The 22,180-nt window shown below is 48.9% G+C and overlaps 1 protein-coding gene across 2 annotated transcripts in view; it reads right to left on the minus strand.

Annotated features, from left to right (window-relative positions):
* TMEM91 (transmembrane protein 91) overlaps positions 1–22,180 on the minus strand; it is a 92,561-nt gene that overhangs the window by 20,674 nt on the left and 49,707 nt on the right. Inside the window, exon 2 of one of the 2 annotated variants that reach the window (XM_075322555.1) lies at positions 4,500–4,672. The exons of the other annotated variant lie outside the window; for it this stretch is intronic. The gene's annotated coding sequence lies outside the window, so the exon portion shown is untranslated. The remainder of the gene's footprint in view (positions 1–4,499; positions 4,673–22,180) is intronic. 2 annotated transcript variants of the gene reach the window in all.

Consider the following 22,180-nt stretch of genomic DNA (forward strand, 5'->3'; position numbering starts at 1 on the left):
TTTACTGCCTGCCCTAACCTTCCAGGCTCGTTACTGCCTGCCCTAACCTTCCAGTCTCTTTACTGCCTGCCCTAACCTTCCAGTCTCTTTACTGTCTGCCCTAACCTTCCAGTCTCGTTACTGCCTGCCCTAACCTTTCAGGCTCGTTACTGCCTGCCCTAACCTTCCAGTCTCTTTACTGCCTGCCCTAACCTTCCAGTCTCTGTACTATCTGCCCTAACCTTCCAGTTTCTTTATTGCCTGTCCTAACCTTCCAGTCTCTTTACTGTCTGCCCTATCCTTCCAGTCTCTTTACTGCCTGTCCTAACCTTCCAGTCTCTTTACTGCCTACCCTATCCTTCCAGTCTCTTTACTGCCTGCCCTAACCTTCCAGTCTCTTTACTGCCTGCCCTATCCTTCCAGTCTCTTTACTGCCTGCCCTAACCTTCCAGTCTCTTTACTGCCTGCCCTAACCTTCCAGTCTCTTTACTGCCTGCCCTAACCTTCCAGTCTCTGTACTGTCTGCCCTAACCTTCCAGTCTCTTTACTGTCTTCCCTAACCTTCCAGTCTCTTTACTGCCTGCCCTAACCTTCCAGTCTCTTTACTGCCTGCCTTAACCTTCCAGTCTCTTTACTGCCTGCCCTAACCTTCTAGCCTCTTTACTGTCTGCCCTAACCTTCCAGTCTCTTTACTGCCTGCCCTAACCTTCCAGTCTCTTTACTGCCTGCCCTAACCTTCCAGTCTCTTTACTGTCTGCCCTAACCTTCCAGTCTCTTTACTGCCTGCCCTAACCTTCCAGTCTCGTTACTGCCTGCCCTAACCTTTCAGTCTCGTTACTGCCTGCCCTAACCTTCCAGTCTCTTTACTGCCTGCCCTAACCTTCCAGTCTCTGTACTGTCTGCCCTAACCTTCCAGTCTCTTTACTGCCTGCCCTAACCTTCCAGTCTCTTTACTGTCTGCCCTAACCTTCCAGTCTCTTTACTGCCTGCCCTAACCTTCCAGGCTCGTTACTGCCTGCCCTAACCTTCCAGTCTCTTTACTGCCTGCCCTAACCTTCCAGTCTCTTTACTGTCTGCCCTAACCTTCCAGTCTCGTTACTGCCTGCCCTAACCTTTCAGGCTCGTTACTGCCTGCCCTAACCTTCCAGTCTCTTTACTGCCTGCCCTAACCTTCCAGTCTCTGTACTATCTGCCCTAACCTTCCAGTTTCTTTATTGCCTGTCCTAACCTTCCAGTCTCTTTACTGTCTGCCCTATCCTTCCAGTCTCTTTACTGCCTGTCCTAACCTTCCAGTCTCTTTACTGCCTACCCTATCCTTCCAGTCTCTTTACTGCCTGCCCTAACCTTCCAGTCTCTTTACTGCCTGCCCTATCCTTCCAGTCTCTTTACTGCCTGCCCTAACCTTCCAGTCTCTTTACTGCCTGCCCTAACCTTCCAGTCTCTTTACTGCCTGCCCTAACCTTCCAGTCTCTTTACTGCCTGCCCCAACCTTCCAGTCTCTTTTTAGCCTGTCCTAACCTTCCAGTCTCTTTACTGCCTGCCCTAACCTTCCAGTCTCTTTACTGCCTGCCCTAACCTTCCAGTCTCTGTACTGTCTGCCCTAACCTTCCAGTCTCTTTACTGTCTTCCCTAACCTTCCAGTCTCTTTACTGCCTGCCCTAACCTTCCAGTCTCTTTACTGCCTGCCTTAACCTTCCAGTCTCTTTACTGCCTGCCCTAACCTTCTAGCCTCTTTACTGTCTGCCCTAACCTTCCAGTCTCTTTAGTGCCTGCCCTAACCTTCCAGTCTCTTTACTGCCTGCCCCAACCTTCCAGTCTCTTTGTAGCCTGTCCTAACCTTCCAGTCTCTTTACTGCCTGCCCTAACCTTCCAGTCTCTTTACTGCCTGCCCTAACCTTCCAGTCTCTTTACTGCCTGCCCTAACCTTCCAGTCTCTTTACTGCCTGCCCTAACCTTCCAGTCTTTTTACTGTCTGCCCTAACCTTCCAGTCTCTTTACTGTCTGCCCTAACCTTTCAGTCTCTTTACTGCCTGCATTAATGCCCTAACATTCCAGTATCTTTACTGCCTGCCCTAACCTTCCAGTCTCTTTACTGACTGCCCTAACCTTCCAGTCTCTTTACTGTCTGCCCTAACCTTTCAGTCTCTTTACTGCCTGCATTAATGCCCTAACATTCCAGTATCTTTACTGCCTGCCCTAACCTTCCAGTCTCTTTACTGCCTGCCCTAACCTTCCAGTCTCTTTACTGCCTGCCCTAACCTTCCAGTCTTGTTACTGCCTGCCCTAACCTTCCAGTATCTTTACTGCCTGCCCTAACTTTCCAGTCTCTTTACTGCCTGCCCTAACCTTCCAGTCTCTTTACTGCCTGCCCTAACCTTCCAGTCTCTTACTGCCTGCCCTAACCTTCCAGTCTCTTTACTGCCTGCCATAACCATCCCACACTTTTCACTGCCTGCCCTAACCTCTCTGACTCCCCACTGCTTGCCTTTACCTGCCTATCTAGTACCTTTTCTCACTACTGCCTTTCTATTGCCCACACTACCTTCTTGTCTTTCTACTTATTGCTCACACCTCCCTGCCTCTCTACTGTCTGTCCTCACTTTTCTGATTTTCTACTCTGATCTTACCTCTTTGCCTTTTTATTCTTTGCATTCATCTCCCTGCTTACCAACTGCCTACTATCAACTCCTTGCTTATCTGTCTTCCCATAATTCACTACATCTTTCTTTACTGCCTGCTCACCTGCATGGCCCTCTTCTGTCTGCTGACACATGTCTGCCCTCTACTGCCTGCTCACATCTTTCTGTTTGCATGCGCCTCTCAGCTTGATCACACCTCTCTGCACACACCTATTTGCCTGCTTACTCCTTACTGCCCCTCTACTGTGTGCTCACACTTCTCTGCATGCACATCTAGGCCTGCTAACACATCCCTGCCCCACCTTCTTTCACCTCCATGCTGTCTGCTTACAAAACCTTGCTGCCTTCTCTCACCTCCTTGCTGCCTGCTTATGCTTACTATCCCACTGCCTTCTCTCACCTCCATGCTGCCTGCTTACACCTCCCTGCTGTCTTCTCTAACCTTCATGCTGCCTTCTCTCATCTTCCTGCCAACATTTCTCATCTTCCTGCCACCCTCTCTCGCCTTCCTACCGTCTTGCCTCACATCCATCCTGCCTTCTCTCACCTTCCTTCCGCCTTCTCTAACCTCCCTGCTGCCTTCTCTCACCTTCCTTCTGCCTTATCTCACCTCCCTGCTGCCTTCTCTCACCTTCCTTCTGCCTTATCTCACCTCCCTGCTGCCTTCTTTCACCTTCCTGCTGCCCTTTCTCACCTCCCTGCTGCCTTCTCTCACCTTCCTGCTACCATCTATCACCTCCCTGCTGTCTGTCTCCTCCCTGATGCCTTGTCTCACCTCTCTGCTGCCTTCTCTCATCTCCCTGCCACCTTCTCTCACCTTCCTTCTACCTTCTCTCCCCTCCCTGACACCTTTTCGCACCTTCCTGCTGCCTTCTCTCACCTCCATCCTGCCTTCTCTCACCTCCCTGCTCCCTTCTCTCGCCTCCCTGCCACCTTCTCTCATCTTCCTGCCGCCTTCTCTCACCTCCCTGCTGCTTTTTCTCGCCTCCCTGCTGCCTTCTCTCGCCTCCCTGCTGCTTTCTCTCACCTTCCTGCTGCCTTCTCTCATCTCCCTGCTGCCTACTCCTCTCTGCTGCCTTCCCTCACCTCTCTGCTGCCTTCTCCCACCTCTCTGCTGCCTTCTCTCACCTCATGGTTGCCTTCTCTCATCTCCCTGCTGCCTTCTCACTTCTCTGCTGCCTTCTCTCACCTCCCAGCTGCCTTCTCCCACTTCTCTGCTGCCTTCTCTCACCTCTCTGCTGCCTTCTCTCACCTCATGGTTGCCTTCTCTCACCTCCCAGCTGCCTTCTCACCTCTCTGCTGCCTTCTCTCCCCTCACTGCAGCCTGTTCACACCTCTTTACTTCCTTCCATCACTTCCCTGCCTCTCTACTGTTTGTTTCCACCTATCTACTGTCATAAACTCTTCCTACCTTTCTTTTAACCTCACTGCTAACAACATTTCATTGATGGCATCATGAATTCACAGATATTCTGCTCTATATTGAAAGAGAAATTGCTCCCATCACTCTGTGCTCTTGGTAGACGTGCACGTTTCCAACATGACAATGATCTAAAACACACATCTGTAGTTTTTCTGAAGAACAAGGTGAGAGTGACTCAGTGGCCGAGTGTCTCCTGATCTGAACCCAACCCAACACCTATGGGGAATTCTGAGAATTCTGAAGAGACAAGTTGTCATCACTCTCCATCCAGCATCCAGAGCTCATTCTTGAAGAATGGAAAAATATAGATGTAATATGTAGCCAACTTGTGTATTCGAGATTTTGCATTGAAAGTTATATTTTCATGTTATGGGTTAAAAAATGTTCTATGAAACTCAGCCTGGTCGAAATATTGGAAATTGTTCTCGTAGGCAGTGAGATATTGATTCAAATCTTACTTTTCAGCGGGGGTGTACTCATTTATGCTTAGCTCTATATGTATTTGTTCTGTAAGTATTCCAGCTCCTCCACTTGTCTCCATAGTCAGATGAGAAGCAGGATGGTTATATTTAGTAGACAGTGAGATGGAAATCGCTTCGTACATATGTTAAGTGACGTCTATCCTCGCTCCCTGCAGCGGGAAAAGGAACCAAGGAGAGAGACGTGTGAGATTATTATTTGCATTTCATCTACAGTGCTCTTTTACTGCAATTATTATTCCCATTACTCGGGTCTTACCCTGTACTGCCGTGAGGATGTATAGATATACCTATCAAGACTGGAGATCAGACCAAGTATACTGTGGAGATGGCGCATTGCAGAAACGCCGCACAGTATGGGAATTTGACAGGAGGCATCAATGCAGCGAAACTCCAAAATGTTCATTACAACCAGCAAAACCTCCCTCCTCCTCACTGTGATTGTTTTAAGGGCTCATGCACATTCATGTGAAAAAATTGATCCCATTCCACTCCTGAAAAGTTGGACGAGTGGAATCCATATGGGTAACCTTTTGTCATGAGAGAGCAATGAATGTGCGTCCTTTTTCCTTCATAGCATCTGTATGCAATGCGTTTTTAACATCATCTTTTACATCCTAGACTACTGTTTATAAATAGGAATGATCGAATACCTCAAATATTCGGCAACGCCCATAATCGCCGAATAGGTTGCCGCTATTCGACTATTTGTGAATATTCAATGCGCAATGTAAGTCTACGGGAAACCCGAAAAGTTGCCGAATAGCAACTATTCGGGCTCCCCATAGACTTACATTGCGCATCGAATATTCGCATAGCGGCGACCTATTCGTCGGATATTCGCGAAGCCGAATATTGCCAAATATTTGTGATATTCGATCATCCCTATTTATAAATTCTTGCTAGTTGTCAGAAATAATAAAGCAATCAAATATAAAACTATAGATATATAGACAGAGTAGATAAATATCCTCCAGATAAACAATGTACCAGCCTCCCTATATATTATAAACTTGCACCCTTTAATGCCTTTCATCAAACAGTGTTTAACCTGGTTTAACCTAAAAATGAATATTGAGGGGTCCCCCTATTTTTGATAACTAGAAAAGGTAAAGCAGACAGTTGGGGGCTGATATTATCAGGCTGGGAGGGTCCATGGTTACTGGGTCCTTTCCAGCTTAAAAATAGCATCCCGCAGCTGTCCCTGTAGTAGCACATCACATAAAATGCACCAATTCTGGCGCTTTTCCTGATTGCCCTTACGCGGTGGCAATTGGCGTAATGGTAGTTGGTGCCGATGACAGCAGTGTAGTGTCAGCTGGCATCAAGCCCTGTTGTTAGTAATGGAGATGTGTCCATTAGAATTGATTGAGTACCTAACTATTCATACTCACTATACTCATAACGAGTACTGTCTAATACAGTGGGGAAAAACTGGCAAAGTAACGAGTAACCCGAATGCAGTACTATTCGCCGTACTCACACGAATAGTAAAGGATTCAGGTTACTCGTTATTTGCCAGGTGTTCACCATTGACTTGCATTGCACACGCTATTCGGAACGAATATGCAAGTATTAGACAGTACTCGTTATGAGTATAGTGAGTACGAATGGTTAGGTACTCGCTCAACTGCATGGCATCTATATATATAATTGCCTTATTCTGTCTGTCTGTCTGTCTTGCTCCAAAATTACGTCATTACAGTGACAACCGTCGCTACAGCGCGTGCGCTAAACAGCGTGCGACCAATGGCTCAGCAGTGAACATCACGAACTACGGCGCGACAAGAAGACATCCGCACCGACACGGAGCCCCGACTCCCCGGTGAGTGCTGCACCCACGGGAGCCCACACCAGGAACCCAGCCGAGACACACACATATATATATATATATATATATATATATATATATATACATACATACAGTATATATATACAGAAGCAAAGTTCCCAGGTCCAAAGTTGTTCAGCGGTTCCTCAATTACTTAGCTCCATAGGCTTTGAGCAGCAGCCACTGACAGCTCATGCCACGCTTCGCGACTGTGACAATCTGTGATGATATCAGGATCACCGGGTTACACAAAGGGCTGCGCGAGACGCGGAATATCTGACAAGCTGTGACGTCAGTAGCTGAGTAACGTCACCACTCTTCACAGCCAGGTCTCGCGGATTGCAGCGTGAGCCATGAGTGGCTGCTGCTCAAAGCCTATGGAGCCTCGTTCTCAGCCTCCTTCTTAGGCTCCATAGCATTTGATCTACATAATTGAGGAATGCCTTGGGAACCGTTTGATTACGTTGGACCTGAGAACTTTGCTTTCTAATAAATTGGTGAATGAGGGACAGTCTCTTATTTTTATTTCTTTCTTTTTATGTCTTTCAGGTTTTTTTTTCTGGACCCCATCAAATTCCCGGACTATGTCCGATTCACTACTGTAGACTATGCCGTACCTGCATGTTTTTTTGTTGTTTCTTTTTTTAAATAAATTGGTGAACGAGGGAAAGAGTTGGGGAGTGTTTATTAAAATAATCTATTTTTGTGTTTGCCTATTTTTCTTTTCACTTACTGGGTTAGTAATGGGGGTGTTTGATAGGCGGCTCTCCATTACTAAAACCAGGGCTTGATGCCAGGTGACATTATGCAGTTGATATCAACCCCAAAAAACATTAACCCGATTGGGTAATCGGGAGAAGCCGTGCAAAGTGGCAGAATTGGTGCATCTAATGGATGCACCACTTCTGGGGTGGCTGCGGGCTGCTATTTTTAGGCCGGGATGGGCCAAATAACCATGGAGCTTCCCAGCCTGATAATATCAGCCCACAGCTGTTTGCTTTACATTTGCTGGTTACCAAAAATAGGGGAGACCCCATTTATTTATTTATTAGGTTAAACAAGGCTAAACTCTCTGCCCCTACAACCTGCTGCTATCAGATTGGGTAGCCGAAACCTGGGGACTGAATCCTTTTAAATCCTATTATAATAATAGAAACCAGATTTATTCCGGGTACTAGAGCAGAAAACACATATTCTAGAATTTGAAGGTTCCCCAGGGTCGCCCCCGTTATGGGAGTGAGCGTACATGATAATGTGTCAGTGGCAGGCAGAGCAGGGGAGCATAAAGAGCAAGCAAACCATGTAATAAAATATTAATAGGCTTTTAAGGCAGCTGTCGGAGTGATGGAAGCCCAAGCTGCTCCGCTCTTTCAGTGCGTGGAACTGCAAGTGGGCATATAACATCTATCTCACTGCTGGAACATGACAGAGCCAGGCGGGAGGGGGGATGCCGGGGTGCACAGTGCCCCCATCTCTAATACTGTGACATGCAATAATTCAGCATTCACAGTCTCACTTTAGATTCTCTTTGTTGTGTCAGTAGCATTTATTGCTTCGCACATCTCTTCGGGTGCATTACATATTTAAAACCACCCAAGTCTTCTCTGCGTGGGCAGGAGATCTCACATGGTCCTCTCTGTGTGACTCACAAAGGTCCAGAGATTTCCGCTCTTGGCAATGCCCGCCTGGAAGGTATAATTATAATGGCACAATTATGAGAGGAGATATTTAGTCACTCCCGAATCCGTAGTGCCGATGCCCCATGGAGTGATTAATGATGCGAGGAATGGATGGATTAATAGACACTTATTGATGCTTAATTTATCATGTCAGTTGGTAACAGCTTCAACTTTGCGGCAGAACCATTACACTACATACTATCGTACTATCGTGACCATAGAACTCAAGTGCATAATGACCGGCCCAATGATCACTACTTTATCTTTATCTTATATGACAGGAGAATTTCTTATTTATCAATCAAGGAGGCCGAATATATCTGTTCTCATTGAAGACTTTATTCTTATATATGAGGAGACAACTCAGCGCACCTTCCACGATCAATAAGCGAGAGAGTGTCTATATTTCTATAATTACATTCAACGGAACCAGCTGCAAACAATCAAATATCACCTTAGCCTTAAAACATAAATCCCTTAATTTCCAGCTCACCAGATAAGGAACTTGTAACCATTATCTACTCTACATAAGGGTACCTTCACACTTAGTGATGCAGCAGCGATCCGACCAGCGATCTGACCTGGTCAGGATCGCTGCTGCATCGCTACATGGTCGCTGGTGAGCTGTCAAACAGGCAGATCTCACCAGCGACCAGTGAACAGCCCCCAGCCAGCAGCGACGTGCAAGCGACGCTGCGCTTGCACGGAGCCGCCGTCTGGAAGCTGCGGAGACTGGTAACTAAGGTAAACATCGGGTATGGTTACCCGATGTTTACATTAGTTACCAGTGTGAGCAGGGAGCAGGGAGCCGCGCACACTGAGCGCTGGCTCCTTGCTCTCCTAGCTACAGTACACATCGGGTTAATTAACCCGATGTGTAATGCAGCTACATGTGCAGAGAGCAGGGAGCCGCGCACACTGCTTAGCGCTGGCTCCTTGCTCTCCTAGCTGCTGTACACATCGGGTTAATTAACCCGATGTGTACAGCAGCTACATGTGCAGAGAGCCGGAGCCGGCAGCACAGGCAGCGTGAGAGCTGCAGAGGCTGGTAACTAAGGTAAATATCGGGTAACCACCTTGGTTACCCGATGTTTATCTTGGATACAGCTCACCTCAGCTGTCAGACGCCGGCTCCTGCTCCCTGCTCGCTTCATTTGTCGCTCTCTTGCTGTCACACACAGCGATCTGTGTGTCACAGCAGGAGAGCGGCTTTGAAGAAAACGAACCAGGGCTGTGTGTAACGAGCAGCGATCTCGCAGCAGGGGCCAGATCGCTGCTCAGTGTCACACACAGCGAGATCGCTAATGAGGTCACTGCTGCGTCACAAAAAGCGTGACTCAGCAGCGATCTCGGCAGCGAGCTCTCTGTGTGTGAAGCACCCCTAAGACTTCTTCAAGGCCAACAAAGTCTAATTTTCTGCAATTTTATCCAGATTGGAGAAGCCTAGATAAACAAAGTCTGGGGGAATAGTTTACGCTCCCCATTTCATACATCAGTAGATACAGAATCATGTGAACTACACTTACTTATAATATCCAGCTATTATAATGAATACATACTATTGAATATTAATATGAGATTCACATTTTTATAACATTATACTTTTACATTTTTGAGACCCTCCAAACATCTGTATTACAGATCCAGAACACGGAAACTGTAAAATCTATGACTTAGTGCTGTTCCATCTTTTATTGACATGGGCTTGTGGATTGTGCCATGTTCTTTTAGGCTATGTTCATTCATTGCATTTTTGCCATGGTTTTTTTTTTGCATGTTTTTTTCATTGGTTTTATGCAAACACTTGCTAATAAAAGCTGCTTTTTACAGTCCCAGTAAAATCTATGAAAGCTCATGGACACAGACTTGCACACGCTTGCTTTTTCTTCCTGACTGAAACGGAAAACTGCTGCCTTTTTGAAAAAGGGGGGAGGTGACACCAATAAGGGGTGGGGGCTAGTGGACTGTTGGGGTGGAGGATCCTTTTGGCCTGCGTTCCCCTGGGATTGTCCCGCCCGCCCTCTCTATTGAGTGGTAGCAGGGTCATGGTGGCTGTCAGCAGTTGGGTAGGCTCTCGAAGTTGGTGTAAATGGTTACTGGGGGTTCATGGATGTATAGATCCCTCTAATTTGCCGGTTTTGGTTGGTGGTCTGGTGATTTGGTGGACTGTCGGCATTGAAATGTGGGGTCCTGTGTTTTGTATTTATTCCTCCCCCCCACTTTCTATTGGTGCTCCCGAGTTGGTGGTTATGGCTGGGAGTGTGTGCGGTTCAGGGGGAAGTTTAATGTTAGTAAGACTATTATTATTATTATTATTATTGAAATGGTTGGGTCACCGTAATTTGACTATACCAAAGTCCAGCAAAAACTCCCCAAAAAGTGCACCATAAATAAACCAAAAATTGCAGCAAAAAAATGATAAAAAATGCAGCAAAAATTGCACCTTTTTCACTGCCAAAAGACAAGGTTTTACTGCAGACAAAAAACGCAGCAAAAGCCCCCTGTGTGAACATGGCCTTATTATGAAGATATTTAACAATATACTTTCATAATATAAAACTGCAAGGAAATCATGAACCACAAGACATGAGGACATACACCCATATTTGCTATTGATATTAGCAGTTTTTTCTTGATGTTCCTCTGTTAGGCCTCATTCACACATCTGAGCATTAAACGCACGTGTGTGACGGTCCGTGGGGAAGGAAGCTAAGGCCATCCATGTGTCTGTGTGTGTTTGTCTTCTGTGTGCTGTTCGTGTGATATCTGGATAGCACACGGAAAGCATAAACTTGTATACTTACCTGTCACCGGTGCTGCTGTTACTTCCGGGTCTGCAGCCAGTGCAGTGAATATGCATGAGGCATAATGAGTGGACCCGGAAGCAACAGCATCACTGGAGACAAGTGAGTATAATAATTCTTTTTTTTTTTTTTTTTTTAAGGGACAGGTGTTTTCTCTAGTACGTGTTAGTGATATCACATAGATCACATCAGTGTGTGGTCTGTGGGACACCCGTGCTGCCGGCAGAAAACGGACATGTCGCCATGTGGAGTGTAGCACCCAGAGATATGGGGTACTCGGTTCCGGGCAGTGTCTCTATTGGGACTGTCATGGTGGTGGACGTTCCCGGTTCTGTGCCCTGGGCCCTTTTTGTAATGGGGGATATTTACAGAGGATTTGTGAATAAAGTTATTTCTGACGCCACTTGCGGTGATGCGGCTAAGTGTAGGGAGCCGTCGCTGCAGGATTTGCTGGGGCTGATGGAATGTGCAGTTCTGATGACTTGGGCCCTCCGCAAGTACCCTTTGTCGCAGTGCCAGTCTAGTTCTCTGGTACCTTCTTCCCCTGCACCTGTCTCTGGTAAGTGGGTCCCTGTGGTATGGAACACTGGGGGTCCCCGGTTTGTGGTTTGTCCACCTCTGTCTGCCTGACGGTAGCGTGAACCCTGTGGGGTTGGAGTCTCTGGTCCTGTCCCCGGCTCTCTCTTTGTTACTAAGTCTTTAGATTCTTTAGGGTCAGGATGGTCCCCTTTGCTGTGCAGGTGTTAATAGGTCGGCTTGAAGCTCTTTCCTGTTCTAGGGTCCTGTACCCCGTCGGTGCGTAGTTCCGGGAGTTCTCCACCATACTCCACCAGCAACCACCTCTCCTGGGTACCAGGTCACCGTCAACCCGGGACAGGGAGTCACTTCCTTCACCTTCACTGTCAACACTGTTCTGCCCACTGACTTCCTGTGTTCCCGACTACTCTCCACAGACTGCCCCTCCCACCTGGTCAACTAGTGGACTGGAGTGACTCCACCTCTAGGCAGCCATCCATGGTCCCACCCTAGCTAAGTACCATTGTATGGGGATTGTTGGGGAAAACTGGGATTACCTGGGGTTTTGTTGGTACCAGCACTGGGGTTTTGGGTACCTGAGAGGGTAGGCCCTGCATCCTGGTTGGGATGCCGAACCTTGCAGCACCCTGAGGGTCTCAGGGGCACTACATGGAGCACACGGACACACAGTCCATGTCAAAACACAGACGTGTTACCAAGCCCATTGAATTTAATGGGTCTACGTGTGTCCGTGTCTCCGGTACATGTGAAAATGGACGTCACACATACCAGAAACATGGATGTGTGAAGGAGGCCTTAGGTAGCGTGCTGGACACTCTTTAAGGTAGGGATCAGATGGCTATGTTTGTGTTTCTCTCATGCTGTAGGTTTAATGTTATTTTTAGGAGTTTGTGGCATTTTTTTCTCTCGTAGACCTTTCATTGTTTTTTTTCCTGTGGTAAATATTCCATGTATTAAAGTGTATTGATTTTTGTGTGTGTGTTTTCCAAGAGTAATAATAACACGATCTATAAATCACATGACCGGTAATTGGAAAATTGCATTTAAAAAAAAACACACCAAGAGAATGAAAGTATTAAAACCCATTAGGCCTCATCACAACTGTATTTTACCCATAGCAACCAATCAGATCTCAGCTTTCATTTTTTAAACGCCTCTGGTGAAATGAAAGCTGCGCTGTGATTGGTTGCTATGGGCAAACCTGGATTTATTTGTTTTTTTTCAACCATTTTCTGAATGTACCCCTGACGCCGCCTTCTCCATGTCACGTTCTTTCTTGAACTATCTTGTTCCACATGAACCACACACATGAGGAATGAAATATGATTTCCACTGAAGTGGAAAAATCTATGTAGACAGTCAGGCAGGAGCCCTGGGGGGATCCCATTAATATAGATAACCTGTCGATACAGCGCCGTGTGTCCCTGATGCTGGAAATATATGGGTCACTCTGTCTGCTCGCTATCATTAACCTCGCAGGAATCCATAAAATATTCACACACGGGATGTAATTATTTTCTTATATCAGATATTTTAGTGATGGATTTTCGTTTGCACAGCTGCCAAAGATGAAGCGTGAAGCTCTCGGTCCAAAATGCAAATGCTTCATTAGTGCCGCAGAGAAAAAAAAAGGGGAGCATTTTGGGTTCTGGCATATGTGACGATATCACTCTGTAGATGTTTGATTTATAGAATTGGGGCTCACGCCCACAGTCAGGGGCGTAGGAGGGCACTGGCCGGTAATTGTGAGTGAGAGACTGACTCCAAAAGCCCCAGCACTCTGCATAGAAGTTATGGTCTTGGCTGGGTGTCACTGTTATCGGTTGGCCAAGATCAACAAGTAATCTGAGAGACAAACAGATCTTTTCCTGCAGCGGTTCTTTACTAGACAGGAGCAACACTTCTTCAGTTACAATGATACACAGGAGATAGCGGGCATAACACTTCCAGTACATTTCAGTTTCAGCATACAGTAATACCTTGATTTAAGAGGGCATCAAGTTATGAATTTGTCAATGTACGAGCCATCACTCTATATCTTTTTTTGCTTTATAATGTTAGCAGAAATGTGAGATACGAGCAGCTTATATTCACCCTCCCTCAGATCACCCGCTGTACGGCTTCCTCATCGCATGCAGTCAGCTGATCAGCGTGTGAGAGCCGGCAGCTGATCAGCGTGTGAGAGCAGGCAGCTGATCAGCGTGTGAGAGCAGGCAGCTGATCAGAGTGTGAGAGCTGGCAGCTGATCAGAGTGTGAGAGCCGGCAGCTGATCAGAGTGTGAGAGCAGGCAGCTGATCAGCGTGTGAGAGCAGGCAGCTGATCAGCGTGTGAGAGCAGGCAGCTGATCAGAGTGTGAGAGCTGGCAGCTGATCAGAGTGTGAGAGCCGGCAGCTGATCAGAGTGTGAGAGCAGGCAGCTGATCAGCGTGTGAGAGCTGGCAGCTGATCAGAGTGTGAGAGCTGGCAGCTGATCAGAGTGTGAGAGCAGGCAGCTGATCAGAGTGTGAGAGCAGGCAGCTGATCAGCGTGTGAGAGCCGGCAGCTGATCAGAGTGTGAGAGCAGGCAGCTGATCAGCGTGTGAGAGCAGGCAGCTGATCAGAGTGTGAGAGCTGGCAGCTGATCAGAGTGTGAGAGCAGGCAGCTGATCAGAGTGTGAGAGCAGGCAGCTGATCAGCGTGTGAGAGCTGGCAGCTGATCAGAGTGTGAGAGCAGGCAGCTGATCAGAGTGTGAGAGCAGGCAGCTGATCAGAGTGTGAGAGCTGGCAGCTGATCAGCGTGTGAGAGCAGGCAGCTGACCAGTGTGTGAGAGTGGGCAGCTGATCAGTGTGTGAGAGCCGGCAGCTGATCAGCGTGTGAGAGCAGGCAGCTGACCAGTGTGTGAGAGTGGGCAGCTGATCAGTGTGTGAGAGCAGGCAGCTGACCAGTGTGTGAGAGTGGGCAGCTGATCAGCGTGTGAGAGCTGGCAGCTGATCAGCGTGTGAGAGCAGGCAGCTGACCAGTGTGTGAGAGTGGGCAGCTGATCAGCGTGTGAGAGCTGGCAGCTGATCAGCGTGTGAGAGCAGGCAGCTGACCAGTGTGTGAGAGCGGGCAGCTGACCAGCGTGTGAGAGCGGGCAGCTGATCAGTGTGTGAGAGTGGTCAGCTGATCAGCATGTGAGAGCAGGCAGCTAATCAGCGTGTGAGAGCGGGAAACTCATTAGCGTGTGAGAGCACACAGCTGATCAACGTGTGAGAGTCGGCAGCTAATCAGAGTGTGAGAGCGGGCAGCTGATCAGCCTGTGAGAGCCGGCAGCTGATTAGTGTGTAGGAGCAGGCAGCTGACCAGTATGTGACAGCATGCAGCTGACCAGCGTGTGAGAGTGAGCAGCTTATCAGCATGTGAGAGCGGGCAGCTGATTAGCATGCGAAAGCCAGCAGCTGATCAATGTGTGAGAGTCGGCAGCTGATCAGTGTGTGAGAGCCGTCAGCTGAGCAGCGTGTGAGAATCGGCAGCTAATCAGCGTGTGAGAATCGGCAGCTAATCATCGTGTGAGAATCGGCAGCTAATCAGCGTGTGAGAGCAGGCAGCTGATCAGTGTGTGAGAGCCGTCAGCTGAGCAGCGTGTGAGAATCGGCAGCTAATCAGCGTGTGAGAGCAGGCAGCTGGTCAGCATGTGAGAGCTGGCAGCTGATCAGCATTTGAGAGCAGGCAGCTGATCAGTGTGTGAGAGCAGGCAGCTGATCAGTGTGTGAGAGCCGGCAGCTGACCAGCGTGTGAGAGCCGGCAGCTGATCAGTGTGTGAGAGCCGGCAGCTGACCAGCGTGTGAGAGCCGGCAGCTGATCAGTGTGTGAGAGCCGGCAGCTGACCAGCGTGTGAGAGCAGGCAGCTAATCAGCGTGTGAGAGCAGGCAGCTGACCAGCGTGTGAGAGCAGGCAGCTGATGAGTGTGTGAGAACGCAGCTCTCACATGCTGATCAGCTGCCTGCATGAGATGAGGACACCGCGCTGCAGGGGATCAGAGGGAGGATGAGTATACTGTTGGGGCCATGTACTAGGATGAGGAATTATATGCACCAGAATGGAGGATCAAATGTACCAGGATGGGGGGCCATGTACCAGGATGGGGGATCATATGTACCAGGATGAGGGATCATATGTACCAGAATGGGGGACTGTATGTAAGTGGGTTCAGTCATCTAAGAATAATGCCTTGCACTCCTGGTCATTTATGGAGACTCTGCTTGAGTTGGGGCTAAGCTCACACGACAGCAAAGTTCACCCAATTCCATTATGGTTGAAAGGGTCTGGCTCTGACTACAATTACCTGGGGCCGCTCCGTCCGAGGGTCGATTCTTATCCCTCTTGATGTTCTCGTCCGTTCTCAACCCACCTTTAGGGTTCACACTATTGTACTGCCGCTGCAGCAGTCGGACTGCTCGGATACGGGGTTGCCGTGGCTCGAGGGTCTCTGGACCCGGGGACTCGGGGTCACCTGAAAATGAAAGGGGGCCATTTTCGCGGTAAGGGGAGTACCGCTGCTGCTGATCGGAGTACCCGGAGGAGATGGAGCAGAGCAGCCAGATGACGTTCCCTCCACGGTTAGAGGAGGCCCCGGGACTCTAGATGGTGTAGTGTAGGGGAGCATAGTGCAGGTTGGACGCAGGGGAAGGCAGCGTACTCACTCAGGCCGTGTTGGTGTTGATGCGACCATAAAGCAAACTCTGACACAGTAGTAAACCAAGTCTCTGGGTGCTGCTGCCACTTCAGGGGAGCTCGTCCGGGAGTCTGCTCCCATTGGTATTGCTGATGGTCTGTAACCTGTCTCCATGCACTAGAATTTAGATGTTCTGAGTGACCCCTCAGCCTGAAGCTTTCGGGGTCCCGCTCCCTATGGTTAGTTAGTTAGAGGAGCTGTGCTCTCAATGGCTGACACTTGGGATCTCAGTGGGCCGCATAAGCTGGAAAGCCCTATCCCCCTCGTTGTGTTGATGCCTTCGATCTCTGAGCTCTTGGGGAAAGTTCATAAAGAGACTATCCTCCACAGGTTAATTATCAGGTTGCGTGAAGCTACTCCATAATCTAGCGTCCAGTACCCCGCCGTGCTCAGTACCGGTTTGGTTACTAGATTTTCCGATGCCGACCGTTCTCTCAAACTAAGTCTAGCACCTTTCTCCAATACCCTGCGACCGGGTCTCCGACTCCTCCGGTCCCCGACCACTGTCTGCGACCTAGCCAACGTCTCCCAGGGAGCTCCAACTCCCTCCAGCTCCTCACTCTCTGAGGGCTACCACTCAACTGACACAGCCCCTCCCACCAGTCTGCCTGACTCCTAAGCGGGTGGCCCTGTTCCAGCTAGACCAACCCACTGGTGTGCCTGACAGGGTGTGGTGGGAGGTGTGGCTAGGATTTGGATGCTGATGGAGCAATACCAAAGGTTACGATCCCAGAACCATGAGGGGTTGAGATCTGCACCAAAAGAAAAAGGAGTGCAGCTCCCTGTGACACCCTGACTAGTTCAGGGGCGTCACACTATCTCCCATCCGGTCTCTCTGCCACAAGTTTTCCCAATGCACTCGTCCTCGACAGCCAGCAGACTATTCATCCGATGTTACTTCAACCTTGGTCACCCACAGCTTCTACTCTCAGCTAACACTGTCTAGCAGACAAGGCCGATTTTAGACAAAGTGGGGCCCAGGGCAAAAAATTAAAATGGGACACTATATGCTAACAGATTACACCATCACCCTGACCCTCAAACAGGATTTATTTGCATGCGCTGAGTTCAGACCATTAAACGAACGCAATCGACAATATTGATGACATTCAGCGCTTGCCTCCTCTTTACACAGGTTGATGAAAAATGATGGGCACAGAACGATCACTAGTAGATGGATCTTTCCCCATACAGTATCATGTCTTCTGCAGGTTACACCGGGCGATGTGCTGCGAGAACAATGATTTGTGTTCTGCCATAAATAATCTAATCATGCGATGAATGAACAGCATTTTTCTCGTTCATTAGGCGATTGCCGACATGTTTACACCTATCAACTCTTATCTGTGCATCTGGGATTTATAAATGGATACTACAGACACACATTATGTGGCACACACACTGCATATTACACACACATGCATGTATACACTGAGCACACAAACACATAGTTATGGTCGAAAGTGTTGGCACCCTTGAAATTGTTGTAGAAAATGAAGTATTTCTCAAAACAAATATTGCAATTACACGTTTTGTTATATGTGACGCCCTGGCCTATCAGGTCGTCACAGGGTATTGTGCAATCTGCCCTTCTGTGCAATATCCACCTCCTCCTTGGTTACGGGTCCCTAACCAAATGGTGTTGCCAAAGACCAGCTAATCGAAATCCTAGGTACACTCTGCACTACACCCACCAGACACTCCAGTGGACGGCCTGAGTGGAATAGGGTCGCCCACTTGGGGAGGTTGGTTAAGGGGAGGTCAGGAGTGTCAGGAGTCAGTTGAAGTTGGTAGTCAAAGTGAGAGGAGGTCAGGAGCTGGGCTCCTTGAAGTACTAGGTAGCAGACGTTGGTCTGGGCCTGGTAGGAGCTGGACCCCCGGTCGCAGGGGATCGTGACAAGGGGCATGGCATTGTCATGGAGGACAGCTGGCTGCCTTGTACCATCACCGGGCTGGGACCAGGACACGACAGGGTACATGGACCGTAGGTCAGGGAGTAGCTTCAGGCAACCTGACAATTTACCCGACAACAACGGAGCCTTCAAGATCCGCTCTCCACCCACTCCAAAATCAGAGTTCTAGCGCAACGAGGGGGATAGGACTTTCCACACACACGGTCCAGTAAATCCCAAGCGTGAACCCTGAGAGCAAGCTCCCTCAGTTAGCCATACTGGGGAGCGGGACCCGACTAGTTTCAGGCTACAGGGACCAACCATAGAGAAACAAAGTGCCAAGGGAAAGGTCACAGATCAACAGGCAACACCAACGGCAACGAGACCCAGGCGTGCTCCCCTCAGCGGCAGCAGTGTCCAGAACTTTGGTTTACTACAGTTGTCGGTGTCAGCGTTATTGGACTGAGTGAGTACGCAAGTGACCCATTGCTCCCCAACGGCATCTCCCTGTCATCATCACCGAGCCCCTAGGCATTCCCCCTACCTGTGGAGGAGTTAAACACCTGGCGGCCCACTCCATCGCCCCCGGGTACTCCCAGCCAAAGCGGTGGTACTCCACCTTACCACACACCACGGGTGGCATCACGAACTATTCCATACAATACACCCTGCAAATACCCCCCCTTTTTCTATTTGAGTGGCCGCGAGACCCCCGGGTCCGGATGCCCCTCGAGCCACTGGGAATTCGGATCCGAGCAGCCCGGCTGCTGACACTGGCTCGGTACATTATACACATGTTTATTTCCTTTGTGTGTATTGGAACCACACAATAAAACATAGAAAAAAATGGAAAGTAGGACATAATTTCACACAAAACCCCAAAAATGAGTTACACAATATTGTTGGCACCTTTCCAAAATTGCGGGTAAACATCATGTGATATTTGTACTTGTACAAACTCACTTGTGGCAAGTAACAGATGCGGGCAATATGAAAATCACACTTGAAACCAGATAAAAAGGGGAGAAGTTGACTCAGTCTTTGCATTGTGTGTCTGTGTGTGCCACACTAAGCATAGAGAATAGAAAGAGGAGAAGAGAACTGTCTAAGGACTAGAGAAGCAAAATTGTTGAAAATGATCAACAATCTCAAGGTTACAAGTCCATCTCCAGAGGTCTTGATGTGCCTTTGTCCAAGATACACAATATAATCAAGAAGTGTACAATCCATGGCACTGTAGGTAATCTCCCTGGATGTAGACATCGGATAAAAATTGGTGAAAGATTGCAACAACATTCCAACGCTAGTAAGCAACAGAGAGGGTAATGGGTTGTACACAGATTTCCACAATGTGGACAGGGGAGAAAGTATGTACAGTCTCAGGGATGGTAGAGAAAACAGATGAGGAAAAAGAATAGATTTGCACCAACGCTAGTAAGCAACAGAGAGGGTAATGGGTTGTACACAGATTTCCACAATGTGGACAGGGGAGAAAGTATGTACAGTCTCAGGGATGGCAGAGAAAACAAATAATGAAGAAAGAGAATAGATTTGCAATAACTCTAGCAAGCAATGCATAGGGTGAGGGGTTGTACACAGATATCCACAATATGGACAGGGGAGAAAGTATTTAGTCTCAGGGATGGCAGAGAAAACAAATAAGGAGGAAATAGCATAGATTTGCAACACCTTTAGTAAGCAACAGAGAGGGTGATGGGTTGTACACAGATCTCCACAATGTGTACAGGGGAGAAAGTATGTACAGTCTCAGGGATGGCAGAGAAAACAAATAATGAAGAAAGAATAGATTTACACCCACTTTAGAAAGCAACAGAGAGGCTGAGGGGTTGTACACAGATCTCCACCATGTGGACAGGGGAGAAGTAAGCAATAAATAAGGTGAGTGGTTGTACATGGATCTCCACAATGTGTACAAGGGAGAAAGTATGTACAGTCTTAGGGATGATAGATAAAACAAGGAAGAAATAACAGATTTGCACCAACTCTAGTAAACAATGGAGAGGCTGAGCGGTTGTACACATATCTCCACAATGTTTACAGGGGAGAAAGTATGTACAGTCTCAGAGATAGCAGAGAAAACAAATGCTCCAACACTAGTAAGCAACAGAGAGGGTCATATTTTGTACACAGATCTCAACAATGTGGACAGGAGAGAAAGTATGTACAGTCACAGGGTTGGCAGAGAATACAAATGAGGAAAAAGAAAAGATTTGCACCAGCTCTAGTAATGTGATGGCCCAGCCCTGGTCACCAAAAGGACCGGCGACCTACCTCCTGGAGGTTTTTGGGTGGGGTTCGGACATGTGGGTGGTTGGTGGTGGAATGGTACCTGGTATGTTTAAATGTAAATAATTGCCTCTGTGTGGGAAAAGTTTGTATTTACCTTTTTTCTTTTCTCTTGTCTTTGCAGCCCGAGGACGTGCTGATGATAACTAAGGGGGAATGTGGCGCCCCTGACCTGGTCAGGCATCACAGAGTATTGCACCCATGCGGGGACAATGCCTCCAGGTAATCTCCAAAGGCCAGGATGAGGTGCACATACAAACACATAGTGACCAGGTCTCCCACATCACTAGAGGGGACCCTTGGGTAGCCAGTAGGGGTTAACTTTCAATTCCCAGCAAGGGGTGTGCTCCGAGGCTGGTTGCTAGGAAGCAGGGCAGAGAGGAAGTGAGGGAAGTCGGGAGCTGGAGGTTGAGGTGTGTGGAAGGGAGCAGAGGGGCTCTCGTGTAAGACAGGTCCTGAGGAGTGCAGTAGCTGAAAGCGGGGGAGAAAGGGCACCGTGGGTCGGCCTGAAAGACATCCAGAGAGAGGGGTGGCTGAGTACGGAGATCCTGGTATCCGAGCACGCAAGGGGAAACAGATCCCCAGTACGGGCAGCAAATCATCCAGAGCTGCTTAACCTACAGGTGGGGGGGGTACTTCATGCCCTCACCACGACTACACAGAGCTCGAGCCAAGCAGCAATCACCAGGCCCATAAGGGGACAGGGCCAGAAGCCATCCCACCAAGGCCACGCTGCCGGCAGACGGGCCAGAGAGAGGGGAGCAGGGTAGTAACAGCTTCCCTGGAGGAGACCTACCACGCTTCAGGCAAGGGATCCTCCCAAACAGAAAGAGTGCAAGGAGGGCGAGTGGACAGCTACCCTCAGAACGGCCTCCTGGAATTCCTGGTTCCACCTGGTTATCACAGTGTCGCCCGGGCATCTCACCGTGACCTCTAAACAGTGAGTAAACACGTTAAAAGACTACTTGGACTGTGTTTGAGTCATTCTGCGACCTGTGGTCCCACACACATACACAGGGGCCTGGGGCTTGCCTCACTCTCAGGAGGCTATTATACTGACTGCACCCACCATCAGCCCCAGGTATCCCTTAACCTGCAGTGGTGGTCCTCACTGACCGCAATTCTGAGAGTGGCGTCACGGCAAATCCCAAAACGAAGGTTCCCTACCTGTGACCCGACCGTTCCATCCCGTGGAGTCCCTAAGGGTAGTACCCTGCTGCACCGCACCTGAAGGGCTCCACAGATCTGGCGTCACGAACAGGATTTGGACTAGACCTGTTCAGACAGGTGACCGTGTGCCTCAGAGGTCCGACCGCAAAAATTGAACCGCCGCCATATTGCCATCTTCAAAAGCGCGTGCTGCAGCCCGCGCGAGGGAGAAGAGCACCGCCCACGAAGAGGTGTGGCCGCCCCAGAATCCCCACAATTCAGAGAGCGTACTGACCCCGGAAGTGGAAAGGGAGCGCACAGATTTTTTTTTGAAGAAAAATGGACGCTGCAGGAGGTAATGCCCCTGGTCAGGGCGACGCAGCCCAAGCGATGCCAGCCCCCGTCGCGCTGGACGCAGCAGCGCCTGGTGCCGGTGCCGCGGTCGCAGCTGCGCCGGCCGAAATCTCCCCCATAATGCCAGTTTCCTTACTGTATGTCCCAGGAGCGCAATGGCTGCCCCAATACGCCGGTAAAATAGACACGCTGACCGGGTTTAAGAAGAAGATCAACACCCTGCTAGACATGCACGCGATGACTGGTAAGCAGAGGGCCGCTGTGGTGCTGGGACAATTGACTGGAGCCGCAGAATTGGAAGCTGAGTCCTGGACCAATGATGACCGGGGCTCTGTTGAGACCATCTTTGCCAAACTAGCAGCTGCTTTTGAACACCGCACAGAGGGAGAGCTGAGGACGGACTTCTATAACTG

The sequence above is a fragment of the Anomaloglossus baeobatrachus genome, chromosome 9, assembly GCF_048569485.1.
Source record: "Anomaloglossus baeobatrachus isolate aAnoBae1 chromosome 9, aAnoBae1.hap1, whole genome shotgun sequence".
Lineage (NCBI taxonomy): Eukaryota > Metazoa > Chordata > Amphibia > Anura > Aromobatidae > Anomaloglossus > Anomaloglossus baeobatrachus.